Source organism: Callithrix jacchus, chromosome 2 (assembly GCF_049354715.1).
Source record: "Callithrix jacchus isolate 240 chromosome 2, calJac240_pri, whole genome shotgun sequence".
Taxonomy (NCBI): Eukaryota; Metazoa; Chordata; class Mammalia; order Primates; family Cebidae; genus Callithrix; species Callithrix jacchus.
The window spans coordinates 138169547-138184976 of record NC_133503.1 but is presented as its reverse complement, the minus strand read 5'-3'; the positions used below and the strand labels follow the sequence as shown (position 1 = coordinate 138184976).

At 36.1% G+C, this 15430-nt stretch overlaps 1 protein-coding gene across 9 annotated transcripts in view; it reads left to right on the top strand.

Annotated features, from left to right (window-relative positions):
- The window catches only part of TNPO1 (transportin 1), a 95432-nt gene extending 88822 nt beyond the window's left edge, over positions 1-6610 (top strand). For all 9 annotated transcript variants that reach the window (XR_013532282.1, XR_013532284.1, XR_013532283.1 and 6 more), the window contains one exon: positions 974-6610. The gene's annotated coding sequence lies outside the window, so the exon portion shown is untranslated. The remainder of the gene's footprint in view (positions 1-973) is intronic.
- Positions 6611-15430: the final 8820 nt, after the last annotated feature.

The following is a 15430-nucleotide window of genomic DNA, read 5'->3' as shown; positions in this document are numbered from 1 at the left end:
GGAACATTAAGAAGGGAAATGTAGGTGGGGCTCAATAGCCCACACCCGTAATCACAGCATTTTGGGAGGCTGAGGTGGGAGGATCGCTGGAGCCCAAGAGTTTGAGACCTGCCTGGGCAACATGATGAGACCTCCATTTCTATGGAAAAAAAAATTTTTTTAATTAACTGGGCATGGTGATATGCACCTATGGTCCCAGATACTCAGGAGGCAGAAGCAGGAGGATTGCTTGAGCCCAGGAAGTTGGGGCTGCAGTGAGCCATGTTCACACCTCTGCACTCCAGCCTAGGCAACAGAGCAAGGTGCTGTCTCTACAACAGATAAATAAATGTTAAATTTGTTCTTTTTCTCTCTCCTTTTTCTATTTAGAATTTGTTTTTTGATATTTACTGAATAAGTGACCTTACTGTGATAATGAACACTTCTAGTGCCTTATAGGCTAAAATATCAGACATCCCCAAATAACAAATGCTCCTTTTTTTTTTTTTTTTTTGATAGGTTGGATTTTTGTTTGCTTAATATTGGGAAGACTGGGGAAATAAGGTGATGTTTTCATTCTAAGGAGTGTCCTAAAGAAAGTGCTATTTAATTTTGAAGAAAGAAAGGCCACTTGTTATATAAGAAATAACCAGTTCCCATTGGGTCCCATTTTGCAAAAGGGGAATAAAGAATTAGACTGACAGCATTATACAAGGCACATTTCCTCTATACAAAGTGTTGTACACCTTTCTATACAACTCTTCTCCCAGCTTGGCCTCACTTTTCATACCTGATGCAGCAAACAATTCAGCACCATAGGAGAGGGAAGTAGCATGGTCATAAGTGACTAACATGATCTTAGGCAGTTTGTCCAAATTTCTCATTTTCTTTGTAGGTAAAGGTAATATTCTTATTTGATTAATTTTGTGTTCCGCTGGCTTTGAAAGACAAATGATTGTTAAAAATAAAATTGTTTTTGTTCTTTTTCTTATAGGTCCTTCAGTCTTGGAGACTTATGAGGGAGCCTCTGCACCCAGGGAAAATGTTACCCTTTACAGGGGGGAAGGGTAAACCAGTAGGGAATACAGTACAATCCCAACCCTACTGGGAGGGGTGGGAGGGAGGTGTTGCCGTCACTGTATTAAGTCGATGTTGGGAAACGTTTTAACATCTGGAGCCTTTGTGGGTGGAAATATGTCTCCAGTTACAACTCTGCACTGGATGTGAAGAAGCAAAAAAAATCTATTCAGTCTACTCACAAAACAGTACATTGTGGAATATTATGGGGAATTGTACCAAAACAAGAACCATATAAATGATGCATAGGGACAAGAAAGAGGAACAATTCTATAGCGCACAATAAAGGAAACCTAAGAACGGGAGTTGAAAATAGTAAAGAAACTTTTTTTTTTTATTTAAAGTTTTTTTATATAAGTTTTCCCACATGGTGGGGCCTTGTTTTGCATGTTGATGAAGAACTACACAAACAAAGCTAATATAGTTAAAATCAGCTTGCCTTCCCATAGTTGAAGCAGGTTCTTGGAAGTTACAATTTAAGGTACCCCAAAAAAGTTTGAAATAAAACAAAACATACATAAACAATGAAGCACCCTGTGAAATGCCAAATGAGTCACTCCTTTTACCTTTTTTGGGGTGGGCAGGGAGGGAGGAATAAATGGGGTTGGGCATATCAAACTAAAGATGACATCTTAATTTTGCATTGAACATTAATGTAGCGGATATAATTTGATGGTTGTACTTCATTAGATTTAATTTCTAGGCCAAGATGTTATTTTTTAAAGTGCAGTTTAAGGTTCAGGCATGCATTCTGGCTCATAGTGGTTGAAAGTAATTTAAATTAGTGGGAAAGTAGCATGCTTGCATCACATAGAGTGAGATTGGTATTCATTTACCTATGTTGCGCCAGTTTGTGTTGCAGTTTACCAATTCAATATAGCCCTGCATTTAAAGTTCCTTTTTAAGATTTGTGGATTTTATTTTTATTAAGAATATAGATATATAAAGTACTGTAGTTTACAGCTAGGCCTTGAAATATCTTTTTTAGGATCTGTTAGGAATAAGATTGATATTGTATTGTGTGTAACCTGCACAATGTGGAAAGCTGATATACCTGTGCAAAATCTTTGCCTCTGTGCTGTCAGTGTGATGTGCTTTCTGCATGGTTATATACTACTAGTGATTTTATCAAAACTTCTAAAATTTAAATTACATGGTAAAAGATCTGTAAAAGGCTGCATAAATGTTAGTTGGCACATAAAGACAATTGTAGAAGTTGAAAAATGATTGCTCTATTTCAATGTTTATTCCCACTCAACATACTGCCTTCTAAGCTTCCTTTTTTTTGTTCAAAGCATGATCTTAAAGATATGTTTAAGTTAATGGATGTAATGCAGGGTTCCTATACTGTATTTTGGCGCATGTTGGTGGCCCTCTGTGCCCTAGATAAATGCACACGAGGTGCAAGTTAAAAGCTACAGAGTGAAAGTTGGTTTGGATCCTCTTCATTTCATTTGTTTAGCTTTTCTGTTATTTTTCTCTACTTACATGTATTCCTGTGAATAAATCCTTAAGTTAACCCTTTACTTTTCCTTCCATGTGTATTTTCTTATATACTGTGAATGTGAAAACCTAACTGGTACACTTGATCTTGTGTCCATATGAAAGTGCAAGTCTTTATTAATTTGGATTGCCTGAACAGTGTATCCCATGATGATGAAGGAAAATGGAGAGATCTTTCTTTTTAACTCTGCTGGTCAGAGATGAAGCCACACCTTTCCATTTTTCAATGCTGCATATTTAATCTGCAACAAAAATGTTAAGCCATAACAGCCTTTTTATATTTTAGTTTGTCACCTTTGCATTGCAGAATAAATACTGAATAACCATTTTTATAAGCAGTTGCTCCTCTTTGCATGGTTCTATTCTCTAAAAGTGTTGAATGATACAGCCATTGCACTGAAGTTTGAGCTGTGTGCGTGTGAATTTATACTGTTTCAAAAATTTCAAATGCATGGTAGCATGCAGAAAGGTTTTTGTTATATGTGTGTGTGCGTGTGTGTTTTTGTTTTTGTTTTTAACATGTCCTTTCACCCTTCCTCTACTTTGGCTTTGCAAATTTCAGTCTGTAGAGCCTGAAATTAAATTATTTTATAATGCCTAATATTTTTTAAATTGTAAGTTGGATTCAGAGGGTATATGGCATTTTGCTTTCTCGTACCATTGGTTCACTGGGAGCTCAAAATTTGCCTCCCTGTTAGTCTTTAATAACTGAGTAGAGTAGCTGTTTATTAGATTATAGTGATATTCTGTCGTGCTTCAAATACTTAGAATAATATGACAGATAATATTCTGGAATATTTTAAATTGAAATGACCAAATTCAATTTCAAGCAAATACATAAAAGCAATCTTCAGTAAAGTTATTTGCACCTGTGATTGACAATTCTGTATTGACTAAAAGCAATATTGTCTGGTTAAAAATTAGTTTCCAATTAGGCAGATGTGTAAAACTATTAAAAAGCTACCCAGTTTTATAGTCACTTGACATTTTTTAATTTAAATCAAATTTTAATTTTAAAATAGAAAATAAAATTAAGTAAATATGACTGGCAACCTGAGATTGAGTTGGAATTTTTTGTTTATTTTTCCCCTTGAGGTTATTGTTTCTTCCTAATTTATATCTCAGATACATAGTGTAGAACAGGAATTTGCAGAAGCCATTTAAATTATCTTTTGAGGTAAGCTCTGATATAGCATTTCCAATAAAACCTAATACATCATGGGATATATATAAAGCAACTTTATTTCTTGTGGTGTAATCTTAATAGTTTTGAATGTTGACTGAATGTCTATGAAATTGTGAGTTTGTCTTTGTTACATTCCAGTGTTTCTGCCTCTTGGCATGCTTAAAGCACGGCTTACTTCATCTGCTCCTTACACACTAAAATGCTGTTAGTGTGCTCAACTACAGAAATAGCCGCTGCTAAGTGATGTAGATTTTTCTACTTGAATATTTTTATGTTGTAGGAACCTCAGGAGGTCAGTGTTTACTGTTTTATATATGCCTTCTTTTTCCTGTTTGAGCTTCTCTCTTTGAAGGATTCTAACAGAACAAAGCTGCTGATCAACCTAAGTTGGAAACAGAAAGTGTATTTAATATAACTTAAATGCATGTTTGGCAGTTCCGTGTTACAGTCCATTAGCAGTGAACTTAGTGCCACAGGTATTCATTTATTCAGGAAAGAATTTTGCTTTTTGTATTGTCTAATCTCTTCAATGACTTCATACTGTGTAAAAAAAAATCACTTTTTTATATTTTTTGGTTGGTTATTTCCCAAGTAATCAACATGTAAATAATCTTTTCAGAGCCAGTTCTGATGCTTTACATTATTGCTACTTGATTTTGTTACGCAAGTTAGATTTCAAAATAGATTTTAAAACACTTAACCAAGCCATTACATCTTAAAAACAAAACAAGTAGCATACATTTTGTAATTAACATATTGATAAACACTGTGATTTTTTTGGTTAAGACTTTTTCATTGATCTGAATTGCTTAAATTGCATATATTATAAAATAGGATCAGATGTATATTTTAAACTAATTTCAGTGGACTTTCCTCTTGAAATGCTTTGTCTACTCAGTTATAAACAGATACAAGTTTTATCTCAGGTGAATATTCTTGTATTGTTTTTGCTTTGGTGACATATGCTTATAAAGGGTCCTCCTACTTACATTCTTTGTTTTTTAGTGTATTTCATTGAGAATCTTTCCATTTAGTCTGATTTTCTTCCTAATATTTTAGCAGGCTGGGGTGGTATGAAGCCTTCCTGACAAGCCTTTTGCGTGCAGGTTTACCTGAAAATGAGCTACAATTGGTCCTCATTTTCTTCAAACTCTCAGAACAGGAAAGTGGAAATTTTTCTCCTCTATATAAAATTATTCTGCCTAGCAGAAATTCCAGAAATAAATTTATTACATCTTAAACTCGTAGTCTAAATTTAAGTCCTTTGCCATGAGAAAAAATGGGTTTTTGCTTCATAATTTATCTATATTATTCATATTGAATGTATTAACAGATAATGGTGCAAAAGCATTCTTCCCAGGGGAAGAGTGTATCATGCATTACTGCAATTTAAGTCCTTCCTTTGATAGTACTTTAAAACACACACAGCTTTGCTTACTGAATTATTTTGGAAATAATACAAGGTGGGGAAATTAGCTGTTGCTACTAGAGCTGTTAATGAAGTGTAGGCCTTGGAACCTTTAAGAAAACTGGTCTTCAGATAGTTAAGGGCCTGGGATAATATAAGTGAAAAGTCAGATCAATAATGAGCTATGTTGTTAACAATATTATCTAGTAAGTATACCATGCAATATAACATTATGTACCAACTTAGTGCATTTTATACTATATTAAATATGGAGATATTTCTAATGCCTCTCTAAAATTAAATTTTACATAAAAGTTAGTTTTATTCACCTTTAGGGTTTCCAGATGACTTGTGACTAATTTTTTTCAATCTTACATAGATCTTTCCCCCATTAACATTACTTACATAGATAATTCTTTATGCCTAATTGTTATACATATTAATTTTTAAGGTATACGTTTAAATTACACAATTGTTCATTGTGGTTTGTATCCCAGAATATATTGTGTTTTTTAAAAGATGCATAATAGCTGAATGTATGCATGATTTTGAAAGAAGTTAAAATGGTGATTTTTTTTTCACCTCTTGTACATTTTAAAACCAAGCCAAATCTATTTGCCAAGCAGTTTATCGCTAATTAGAAAATCAGTAGTTTTCCTTTTATTACAGTTTTTGTTTATCTACCATAGAATCTCCTTACACTGTGGCTTGGTATTATGCAAGATTAGCTATTTCACAGGTCTTACATCTTCCTAAAACCCTACTATAACATGGTTAGCCTATAAGGCAGTGTTGGTCCCCTTCTGATATCAGCCTCATAAAGGGGTTCCACTATACTTTCCGCATATTACTCTTGTTGTTTTCCTTTGTGAATATATAAGCAAATTGAGCTTGGGTGATTTTTATGGAGACAATAATTAGACAATACTGTATAATTAATTTTACTTAATAGATTATCATCTTGTGAGAAGAGCTGTTTAAACGTGGTAAATGACTTCATATTACAAAACAGTTTTACACTTAATGGGTTAACATTGGGTGCAATAATTTAGTAGCATAAGCTTTAGTTATAAATAACTGGATCTTTCTGCTGACAACTTAGGTTGTATGAGTTATGCTTTAAAAGCTTTAAATCTGATGTTTTCTGTACCTGCCACACTATGTTAGAATGTGTCCTTCAAACATGTCCTCCTGCAACTTCTCAAACTGTACTAAATTGATATTTCTTGAAGTCTAACTCTGTGCTAACAGATCTCCATTTTAAATAGAATACGGTTTTAATTTTTGATAAGCTGCTGAATTTTAAAGAGAGTTTTTTGGGGCCACCAAATATTTTGGATCATGCAGAGAATATATATTGTACTGTAGTAATTTTGTATTTACATTTGTATGATGTGACATAATAGATGTGAATGTTAATCACTGCTTGACTATGTTAATAAAGTTGTTTAACTATAGATGTTGCACTCTGATTTTTAATGAAAGGAAATGAGTTTTCTTTTTGCCTCTTACCCCATTTTGGGTCTCAATAAGCCTTGTGTTTTTTGGGGTTTTTTCCTTGTTTTTAGTTTGAGGGTTTTTGTTTTGTTTTTTCCTTAGCTTACACATTAGCATAATTTTGTTGTTGAACATTGTTTTTTAAAATAAATGTTTTCTTATGTGTATAGTATAGTAAAAACCTTGTTTTCCCAGATTTTAATTTAACTCCTTGATACGTTTTAAGCAGTTGATTCTACGTTCAGCAGTTTGAGGATGGGGGAGATACTATCTATAAAAAGGGAATTAAAGGTGAAATTGTGAATATAAAATTTTGATGTAAGAATAGATTGCGTGATTGTGTATAAATGTATGTCTTATTAAGGCTTTCTGTTTATCCTTTAAAAAATTGAGATTTGTGATTTTGGGAATTAACATTGATAAAAGTAGTAATTTTGTCTTCAGGTTATAATCTATTAATATGGTTGCATGTTACTAATGTATTAACACATTTCAGGGAGTATGTGTGCATAACTGTCATATAGTGTCCTTTTTTTTTTTTTTTTTTTTTGCTCTGTTGTCCAGACTGGAGTGCAGTGATGTGATCTCGTCTCACTGCAACCACTGCCTCCAAGGTTCAAATGATTCTCCTGCCTCAGCTTCCTGAGTAGCTGGGATTACAGGCGTGTGCCATCATGCCCAGCTAATTTTTATATTTTTATTAGAGATGGGGTTTCACCATGGTGGCCAAGCTGGTCTCGAGCTTCTGACCTCAGATGATCCACTTGCCTCAGCCTCTCAAAGTGCTGGATTACAGGTGTGAGCCACTGTCCCTGAACTTTTCATATAGTCTTTATGTGAGATTTAAAACAGGAAGGAGCCTGAGATTAACACAAAAACTTGGAATTGAGGCGTGGGTTTCTTTTTCTTTGTTACCTGACCATGAAAATATTTGAGATACTTCTATTTTGTTAAGAAAATTGGAACTTGTATATCATGTTCTAAAACATGTCTTCAAAAGTTTAAGACCAGAATTTTAGGACTTGGGTTGTGGGGAAAAGATAATGAAAATCAGCCTAATTATTGTTCAGGATTAGAAATCAAAAGTCTTTTCCAAATCTTCAATATTTTAGTGACACTAAAGCCCTATCCGTTTTATGTAAATGATTTTTTTCTTCTCAATTCTTATGATTAAGCCATCTTAATGACAAGTAAGTTTGGATTAACAGTTTTTGAACTGGCAGGCATTCTTGCAATGAGTTCATAGTCATAGACTCCACAAGTTCATGTGATTCTTTAAGAATAATTGGAAAAGCAGTAGAAACTACACAGCTCTCACTTTGAATTTCCTTTGTGTAGTATACAGTGGAATATGGAATTGACGAAGCTGTCATTTCTTTAATGCTTAATTTCTGAGTCTTTTGTTGATTTGATGTAAAAGTTGAAGAACCTCCCAAAACATCTCCAGTATTCAGATAAAAAAAAATAATGTACACATCACAATTTGCAGGTTTTTCTTTTTTTGAGATGGAGTCTTGCTCTGTCGCCCAGTCTATGCAGTGATGCTGTATCAGCTCCCTGCAACTTCCATCTCAGTCTCCCAAGTAGCTGGGATTACAGGTGCATGCCACCATGCCCGGCTACTTTTTTTTTTTTTTTTGAAATGGAGTTTCACTCTTGTTACCCAGGCTGGAGTGCAATGGCGCGATCTTGGCTCACCGCAACCTCTGCCTCCTGGGTTCAGGCAATTCTCTGCCTCAGCCTCCTGAGTAGCTGGGATTAACAGGCACGCACCACCATGCCCAGCTAATTTTTTGTATTTTTCATAGAGACGGGGTTTCACCATGTTGACCAGGCTGGTCTCAAACTCCTGACCTCAAGTGATAGGCTCACCTTGGCCTCCCAAAGTGCTGACGTCACAGGTGTGAACCACTACACCTGGCCACAATTTGTAAATTCAATGCAATTTCTAAGCCATTGGCAAGAATAATTTTTATACTGAGAACCTTTAGGTTTTTGTGCCAGTCAGTTCATTCTATGCATGTTATGGCAGTCTCACTCTGATGATTTAAATCTTAAGTATTCTTTTCAAGCTTTATGTTACTTCTTGAAGAACTTGATTAAACAATTTTAAGAAAGATGAACAGTTAAATGAATTGTAATACAGCTACCTAGTGATAACTTCTTAATATTCCTGCACACGTATATAAATATATGATTATGTTTTTAGTTATATCCAGATTTGTTGGTATACATTGACATACCTACATATTATTCTCTAAGCAATTTATGCAGCTTTCTTACTGTTGGACATTCAGACGTTATTTCTAATTTTTCACTCTTAGAAATAAAAGTTGCAGTGAGTGTCCCAATGCTTAAATGTTTGCAGACCTATGTAGTGATTTCTTAGTGGAACTAGCAAGTCAGAGGGAATTTGTCTAGTCATCTTTCAGTTAAGTGGTACTCATTTTCATATCTAGCACCAACTTCAATGGATTCTGTCACACGTGCTGAAAGTTGTGATTTAATAGCATGATTTTCTAACTTTAGGAAATTTTATATACAAAATCTAGGTTTTTATATTACGTACTTAACAGTTAACTTGAGTCTTTTATTGCAGGCACTGTTCCCTATCTCATGGAGCTTAACATTCTCTTTTAGGGAAACAGGTAAGTAGTGTGTTAATGGTGGCAAGACACCATAAGGGAAGAAGGAGATGGAAGGTGATAGTGGGGAAAGCTTGGTTTTTTTTAATGGAGTAAGGAGGTAGGTCTGAGAGGGTGAGCAAAAACCTGAAGGAATGATGGATGTCTGAGGAATAGTATTTCGGTTAAAGGGAACAATAAGGAAAGATGTCTCAAGAGCGTCATGCACATGTGTGAAGCAAATGAGAGGGTTATAACTTGAGCACCCAGAGTAAGGGAGAATAGATTAGATCTAAGAGGTAAGTGGAAGGCCAGGAGGTTTTGGTATACCTGAAGGAAGTAAAGAGCTATTGTAGGGTTTTGGGTTAGAAAAGTGATGTCATTGAAAATAGCACAAGGGTCAAAGCAAGTAGACCGTTTAGGGGATGCTATTATGAACAGGGAACAGTTATCAATGGCTTGAATTGGTGGTGGTTGGGAGGGTGAAAAGTGGCTGGATATCTGGATGTTTTAAAGAGGAAACAACATGCCAATATACTGGATTTGGGTTGTGGAGAGAAGAATCACAGATGGCTCTTAAGACTTTTGGCCTGACTTTAGCACCTGGAAGGGTGGAATTTACCTTAAGCAGAGTAGGAAAGTTCTGGCGTTTGGTTTGCGACATCCATGAGAAGTAGAATAGGCAGTTGGAGTTCAGGGAGATAACCTGGCTGAAGATGGAAAGCTGGAAGTTGGTGTATAAATGCTGTTTCAAGCCGAACAGGAACATCATCTGAGGACTGGAACAATTGAAGATGGTAGGGACTTAAACCCTGCAGCACTCAACATTAAAGTCTGAGAGCTGGGTAAAAAAAAAATGAGTGTGGTTTTCTGATGTATATTGTCTGGAATGAGAATTATAGCATGAAGGTCATGATTCTGGCAGATTTTGTATGGCTATGGGAGAAGCAGAATGACAGCCATCTCCTGCCTGTCTTCTAGGGTTTCTACAAAACTTGGACTTCTGTTTTCCTCAGAGCCAAGTTTAGCGGCTTTGTTTCTTTAAAACTGAATTGTTCAAAAAATTTGGAAGTTTATGAAAAGTGAACAAGCCAAAGCAGCCAAACATTCCTACCCTGAATATTACCAGCTTATAGTGTCTACATTCAAAATAAAACACCAGCTCAAAAAAGATGAGTGATACGTTTTTGTTTGTAATTAGATGAGATTATTTTAGAGTTCATATGAAAAAGTAAGGTAAGGCAGAAGAGTTGTTAAAAACAGTAATGAGTGTGGAACAATGCCAGTTTATGTTCTTTTAAATTACGGCTTCAGGAATTAAAACTATGTTGCATGAATAGGCAGCTTAAAAGAACTAAGTTTAGAAACATCTAAATACACTAATATATTTGGAAACTATTTTATGGCACTTTGGAGTATTATAATTTTTAAAAGGCCAGGTGGACTGGCTCATGCCTGTAATCTCAGCACCTTGGGAGGCCAAGGCAGGTGGTTCCCTTGAGCTCAGGAGTTCAAAACTAGCCTGGGCAACATGGTGAAACCCCATCACTACAAAAATATTACAAAAATTGCCTGGGCGTTGTGGCACTTTGGGTGGTCAAGTCGGGAGGATTGCTTAAGCCCAGCAGTTCAAGACCAGCCTGTGCAACTTAGGGAAATGCCAGGCTTTACAAAAAAATAAAATTAGCCGAGCATAGTGCCACACACCTGTGGTCCTAGCTACTTTTGGGAGGCTGGCTTGGGAGAATCACTTGAGCCTAGGAGATCAAGATTGTACTGAGCTATGGTCACACCACTGCACTCCAGACTGGGCAGCAGAGTGACATCCTGTCTCAAAAAAAAAAAAAAGTGCATGACAGTAAAACTTGGGGAGAATTTGGCAGGCTTCTTCCACAGAAAATGGTTAATTTCTTAAGTTTTAAAGCACACAAGTCAGGATGGCCCAGTAGAAACGTAGGCAAGGATATTTATAGTTCACAAGTTTGAATTGAAGTTTTAAAAGTTGGTCAACCCAGTCAACTGAAATTCATTTAATGGGTCACATACACATTGACAAAGGTGAAAGAAACTTGAGGACATACGGAAACAGACATTCATACGTCAGTAGTGGGAGTACATCAGTACAACATGAAAGGAATTTAGAAATTACTAATATATTTGTGTGTGTGTGTGTGTGTGTAGTTTGACCTAGAAATCATCCCCTAAGTCACCTGCATGATAGCCCATAAACAAATGGAAAAGTGCTAAATGTCTTTACATTCACTAATTGGAAATGAAGTCACTATCAATTGTTAGGATGAATGATGGAGGAATGGGAACTAAGAGTGATGATTTAGTCCATCTACTTTGGAAGCCAATTTGCCATTACCCAGTAAAGTTTAACACTTGCATAAGCTAAAACCTATGCCTACCCCTACACCTATATTCTACCCCCAAGGTATATGTACAGTGTATATATACCTTAGAATACCTTGACATGTGCCAGGAAACAAGAATGTCTATCAGCATTGCAATAGCAAAAAAAAAAAAAAGGAAAAACCCAAATGCATCAAAGAATGGGTGAATTTTTAAAATAGAGCTTGGGCAAAGAAGCTAGTCTCAATTCTGTACCTACAGAGAAGCCACTTATATCAAAGTTTAAAAACAACATAGTGATGCATGTATACATGTATAATACAAAATTAAGATGACTACATCTATGAAGCAGAGCTGAAAATACAATCATGAACATCTTTGTACCTGGGTGGTGAGTACATGGATGTTCTTATTTAACATAAATACTCATGTTTCACACATAACTTCATTGCACCAGAGGAGACCTATTTGTGCAAGTTCATCTTTTATAATAAAACCAGGACTGGGGAAAAAGGTGACTTTTTTTTTTTTTTTTTTTTTTGAGATTGAGTTTAACTCTTGTTACCCTGGCTGGAGTGCAATGGCACTATCTTGGCTCACTGCAACCTCCACCTCCCCAGTTGAAGCAATTCTCCTGCCTCAGCCTGCTAAATAGCTGTAATTACAGGTGCCTGCCACCATGGCTAGCTAATTTTGGGTATTTTTTAAATATTTTAATTATTTTAGTAGAGACAGGGTTTTACCATGTTGGCCAGGCTGGTCTGAACTCCTGACCTCAGGTGATTTCACCTGTCTCAGCCTCCCAAAGTGCTGGGATTACAGGTATGAGGCACTATGCCCTCCTTAAAAAGTCAAATTTATGACAACACCTAACATGTTATATGGTGTGTTAACTCAAGATCATTTCAATCCAGTATTTTTGGGAACTAGAGAGCATAAGAGCTTTTGTTGTTAACTATTCAATATTTTCTACAAGGACAGATAATATATTAGGTTGGTACAAAGGTAATTGAGGTTTTTACCATTTTGTCATCTTTACTGTCAAATATTCCTTAAGTACTTTTACTTTTTCACTTTGAAGGCACATATTCCCCAAATAGAAAAGTTTCTGAGATGCTGCTGTCTTTTTAACACTTCGTTACAGTTTAAAAGTTAGCACTTGTTCAGAGACCCACTCTTTATTGTATGTGAAAAGAAAGGAAGGTTACTAAGTCTTACTCCATGTATACTAGGATTTTACAAGCATTTCTGTTTTTGTTAAACTTCATCCTTTATTTGTCCCTTATAGGCATGCACATTTTCCTTAAGATTCTTAATGAGTTTTATTTTTCTTGAGATTCTCTTAAGACTCTAAGCTTAATACCCAGTGATGTATAGATCAAAATGTTTCCATTAGAGGGAGCCATTTACCTAGATTAACCCTGGAATGTTAGTATCCTAATAATATTTTGTAGGAATGTAAAGCATAGACATATAAAATAAACATATTTCCACCCCGGAAGGTCACTTACTTCAACATGCATTTTGACATGAAAATAATCTTGAAAACATTTTTTTAGAGTAGTTTGAAAATTTCAATGCCATTCTCACCTTGGAATGCAGGAAACCTTCAGGATACTTCCTTAAGTCCAAGCACAGGATTTATGATCTAGGCAGGACATTTCAAACATTAATGTACATGTGTGTCTCCTGAGAATCTTGTTAAAATACATCTCTTGATTCATTAAGTCTGGATCCATCCTGAGATTGTGCATTCCTCACAGGCTCCCAGGTGATGCCTCATGGCTTGTTTATGGACCTCACTCACTTTGAGTTAGCAAGAACCCAGAGAGTTCTTGGGAAATTGAAGTTCCCTTTTATCAACAATAACAAAATAGCATGTATGCTTCACAAGACATCGGAGGCTTTGTGTATTTTGTTTGCTCAAATATCTCCAGTGCCCTGAACAATTCCTGAAACAAAGTAAGTGCTCAGTAAATATTTGTTGAATGAATGAGGACAGGTCTAAGTGCTTTATGTATGATAACTCATTTAATCCTGACAGCCTCTGAGGTAAGTTCTATTATTCTTGGTTCACAGAGAAGGAAATAAGTCATATGTAATGAAACCAGGATTTGAATCCCAATAATTGGTCAGTGTGGCTCAAGAGCTCATGCTTTAACAAAAATACTGTACTGCCACTGCCACCCATTTTTAGGTAAAGTTGTTACCAACACAGAGCTCAAGTAACAGACTGATACAGGTGATTTTTGTCCAAAGGCCTGATATATCTGTTTATGGTTGCTTGTTCCTGTCTGATTGTGAGGTTTGCCATGCCACAACATAGAGTCCTGATGATGGTAGTCAAGACTGCACACTGCCAGTGTGGGGAATATTTCCTCACTCTGACTTGGCTCACATATTGAGTGTGGGAAAGAAGCGAGAGACGTTCAGTTAAGACTCACTCAGGGTTAATGAAGGAACAAGGTGCCCACTAGTCCTTACCCCATCATCTAATTTGGTTAAGTCCTACAGTTTCATCAGCCAAATGAATGAGTTGTCATAATCCCAAATTAAAGATTATTGATAGGTCAGGCTCAGTGCCTCACGCTTGTAATCCCAACATTTTGGTAGGCCGAGGTGGGTGGATCATGAGGTCAGGAGTTCAATACCAGCCTGACCAAAATGGTGAAACCCCATCTCTACTAAAAATGCAAAACTTAGCCAGGTGTGGTGGTGGGTGCCTGTAATCCCAGCTACTCAGGAGGCTGAGGCAGGGAATTGCTTCAACTCAGGAGGCAGAGGTTGCAGTGAGCCAAGATCATGCCACTGCACTCCAGGCTAGCAATAGAGCGAGACTGTGTCTCAAAAAAAAAAAAAAAGATGATTGATAAAGACAGGAGCTCCTCAAGTGTTTGTTGGCAACCAGCCAAATGGAGTTATTTAATATCTATCTATCAGGCGTTTTGCTTTACCAGAGATCAATCAGTACTAAACTATCTTCTGTGGCTTTCTGATAGGAATTGCCATTCGAGATATATCATCATATTGTCAGAAAAAAGTTTTATTTGGCATTGTTACTTTTTCTAATCTTCCAAAGCCACCAATTTGATCTTACTTGCAAATCTGGCAAAAAATAGATGGCTATTTCTAATTTTTCTATCTACCAGAATTTTGTACATAAATGGTGAACTGCGTGGTATTAATAAATACATTTACTGTTAATCCATTTTCTATCTACAGCAAATTTGTTTTGTGGTTGGAAGTTAAATTACTGTATTAATATTGAATAATGTCACAATTAAAAAAAAAACTTTTTTAAGGTGGAGTCTCACTCTGTTTGTCGCTCAGGCTAGAGTACAGTGGTGCAATCTCAGCTGACTGCAACCCCCACCCCCGAGGTTCAAACAATTCTCCTGGCTCAGCCTCCCGAGTAGCTGGGACTACAGGTGCATGCCACTATGCCCTGCTAATTTTTGTATTTTTAGTAGACGTGGGTTTCACCATGTTAGCCAGGCTGGTCTCAAACTCCAGACCGCAAGTGATACACCCACCTCAGCCTCCCAAAGTGCTGGGATTACAGGTATAAGACACCACACCCGGACCCAGTAAAAACATGTTTATTGAATAGTTTAGGAAGATCCACGGATATCTCAGAAAGCTTCTATCTTCTTCTTTGGAAACATAAAAGATAACCTGTATATGTAAATTCAAATTTGAATAAGACCTTCTCCTTTTAGATGTCTTTATTTCCATTAATCCCAAGGTCCCTTATGTTCTCCAACCCCTGCTCCCAATATTTTGCAGAAATACTTGACATGG